Genomic DNA, 3,752 nt, shown 5'->3' on the forward strand with positions numbered 1-3,752 from the left:
GATGAACGTTGTACTGATTTGCCTGACCTTCGAAGGCAAACAGTAGAAACGGCCTGTGTCTTGGAAGGATCGAGACAAGAAAGTATGCTTCCTTCAGGTCTATTGCCGCAAACCAATCCTGATACCTGACATATATCAACATGTGTTTGAGCGTAAGCATTCTACATGGAAGCTTGTGAAGGGCCGGGTTCAGAACCCTCAGGTCCAAGATTGCCTGAGCCCCCCACCTTTCTTGGGTACAATGAAGTAGGGGCTATAAAACCCCCTCTTCATCTCAGCTGGGGAATATTGCTTCTTGTTTTTGTTTTATTTTATATTTTCTGTGTTTACTGCATTATTCTAATGTCTTGTGTGTTGAGTTTTGTGCACCGAACTGTTGCCCCATAATCCACTGTAAAAATGATTTTTTAAAATCATAAATAAAAGAAAGATCATTTGGATTAGAAAATATTATTTTTCATATTTAATTTAATTTTCTTGCTGCTACTTTGTATTTTTGTAGTTGACTAGCATCTGAGTGAAAATAGTTTTAAAGTAAATCCAGTTCGTCTGAAATGCCATCAACATATTTTTACAGTGAATTTCTGGCATCCACAGCTGCCAATGTTTTTCTACAGTAACATACTGTAAATACACATGATTATTTTTACAGTGCATGGTAGTAAAAGTGTGTGCAGAGTATTTTTTTAACACCTGACACATGAGACACAGAGATTCTGCACATCTAACAGACTGCAGGAACATGAAGGTGTTACAGTATGAGAGAATGTGCAGACAAACACTTGACTGAAACACAGAAGCAGGAAACAGGAATCACGTGATTTCAGTGAAAGAGAAACTGAAAGTGTAATTGAGCTGTTGTGTGTTCGTGTCTCTGTATTCATGCAGTAAAATGGCAGAAGCCAGATTTTCTCAGGATGAGTTCTTGTATTCAGTGTGTCTGGATCTCTTGAAGGATCCAGTGACAACTTCCTGTGCACACAGTTACTGTGAGAGCTGTATTACAGACTGCTGGGATCAGGAGGATCAGATGAGAGTCTACAGCTGCCCTCAGTGCAGACAGACATTCAGTCCAAGACCTGCTTTAGCTAGAAACACCATGCTGGCTGAAGTGGTGGAGAAACTGAAGAAGACCAAACTTACTGCTGACTGTGACGCTGGAGCTGGAGATGTGCAGTGTGACGTCTGTACTGGAAGAAAATACAAAGCATTCAAGTCCTGTCTGGTGTGTCTGAACTCTTACTGTCAGAATCACCTCGAACAACATGAGAGTTGGTTTAAAGGAAAGAGACACAATTTGACTGATGCCACTGGACGACTGCAGGAGATGATCTGCCAGAAACATGAGAAGCTCCTTGAGGTTTTCTGTCGCACTGACCAGAAATGTATATGTATGCTGTGTACGATTATTGAACATAAAAGCCATGACATTGTATCAGCAGCAGAACAGAGGACAGAGAAACAGGTATTCAAAACTAGATGCTAATGAAATATTGCTGACAATCGTTTCATATGTGTTTATATCGGCACCGATATTAACAGCTTACAGCATTCACACGTCACATGGCAGCAGAAATGAACAGTAGCTGCAAGAAAAGTTTCACTGTTTGCTGAAGATGCACCGTAAACCTTTATCAACACAATCTTTCTTAAAAATGGCCTTGATTATACTTTTCACCTGTTCTTTGACAAAATATATATTTCCATCAGTCAAAATGCAAGCTCTGCTACACAGCACAAACACTATCAGTTTGAAGTTCTACGTCTTTGTCAGTTTCACTTTTATAATACTTACACTTGTAGTAATTCATACTGATATGATGATTGTAGCCGATCATCACTTCTGGAGTTTGAACCTACAGCCATTAGTTATCAGCTCCACTTTTACTGGATTCATCTGTTCACATGATGATTTAGTGCCAGTAGTTTTCTGTGACATTCACTATCATCTGTTTGTACTGCAGAAGCAGCTGAAGGAGATGCAGAAGATGCTCCAGCAGAGAATCCAGCAGAAAGAGAAAGATCTTCAGCAGCTGAGAGAGGCTGTGGAGTCTCATGAGGTGAGTCTGGAGAAGAAGAGAAGTTTGTCACTGAAGCCTGAATCACTGTGTGTCCTAACCGCAGTCTGCACAGACAGCAGTGGAGGACAGTGAGAGGATCTTTACTGAGCTCATCCGCTCCATTGAGAGAAGCCGCTCTGAGCTGATACGGCTGATCAGAGATCAGGAAAAGACTGCAGTGAGTCGAGCTGAAGGATGACTGGAGCGACTGGAGCAGGAGATCAATGATCTGAGGAGGAGAGACGCTGAGCTGGAGCAGCTTTCACACACACAGGATCACATCCAGTTCCTGCAGGTAACAGAGATCTAGAAGAACAAGATCATAGTGGACTTGAGCAGATCCTGCTGTGACAGAGACTTACAGAGAAACAGTTCATGAGTGTCTTATTATATAATCATCAGTCAGACTCTCATCTGATCATCTTCTTCTGAAAGAGACGCCGCTTACAAATGGCTTTCAGCTCTGGAAATCTCTTAGGAATCATTTCTCTGAGATCTTTTTTCTGGAAGATACATTTAGCTGCCAAACACCACTAGCGCCACCAACTGTTCAAAACTTCAGTAACATTTTAACTTTTTACCCCATTTTCCCTTCTGATTAATTATGTCATGGTGAAATCAGTGAACTTGATAGTACCGATTCTGAGTAATGTTCATCAAAATTGGATCAGGTGATCCTCAAACCTGACAAAAAAATATTTTTATTTGCCTGTAACACATTGATGAATTTGACCATGAAGACCCCAAACATGAAGTCAGTCTATATATTAGCAATACTTCAGTGTATTGAAACCAAACCAAACCCGAGCGTGTCTTAAGGGTCCTTGTGAAGTTTCAGTGTCTCTAACTGCTCTAAATTTATAAATAATAGTAAATCTAATCGTAGCCTTTGAGCTGCTTTTCCTGAGCAAATCTACTCAACCCTACAATGAGAATCCATTGAGATGTTGGATGGGCATTTATGTTCTTAGCAGATGTTTTATCATTCAAACTATTTTCTAGAAAGTTCACATAGAGTGTAAGTTCTAAATACTAGAATCTGTAGCTCTAATGTCATATAATGAATATGAGAAGAAAGAAGCTGATGCTGTGAAAGTGCTGGATTGAGCTGAGTTACTAAAGATCAGTCAAGTCAACAAGAGCCGCACAAATCTGATGTTCCTGCAGGTTATTGGGTGAAGTGTGGAGCTGATGAGTTTTGATTTCTGTTTTCTGTAGAGTTTCCAGTCTCTCTCAGCACCTCCTGAATCTACAGATGTAAATGATGATCCCTTCAGTTCTCTCGTCTCTTTTGATGCTCTGAGAGAATCTGTCCATCAGCTCAGAGATAAACTGGAGGATTTCTGCAAAGAGGAGCTCAAGAAGATCTCAGACAGAGGTAAAGTCCTGGAGATTCATCTGCTCTCAGAAACCAGTCCATCATCAGCTCATATCATGCAGAACATCATATTAGAAATGTCTTAGAAATGGATGCAGGTTCATGAGAATCACACTGTTCATGTCTGTTGATTTCCACAGTCACATTCACCAACATTGTTCCAAGAACCAGGAACGACTTTCTACAATATAAGTCAGTAAGAAAACAAGCAGAAAAACTCACTGAGTGTCTTCGTGTTCTTCCTGTAGAAGGTGAAAGAAGAGTTTTATAACTGATGATGTAAATGATGATTTGCACAGATATTTGCTCATCTG

At 40.3% G+C, this 3,752-nt stretch overlaps 1 pseudogene; it reads left to right on the top strand.

The window, feature by feature from the left end:
• Positions 1 to 796: 796 nt before the first annotated feature.
• LOC107704462 (E3 ubiquitin/ISG15 ligase TRIM25-like) overlaps positions 797 to 3,752 on the top strand; it is a 7,719-nt pseudogene continuing 4,763 nt past the window's right edge.

Source organism: Sinocyclocheilus anshuiensis, unplaced genomic scaffold, assembly GCF_001515605.1.
Source record: "Sinocyclocheilus anshuiensis isolate Anshui unplaced genomic scaffold, SAMN03320099.WGS_v1.1 scaffold1067, whole genome shotgun sequence".
NCBI lineage: Eukaryota > Metazoa > Chordata > Actinopteri > Cypriniformes > Cyprinidae > Sinocyclocheilus > Sinocyclocheilus anshuiensis.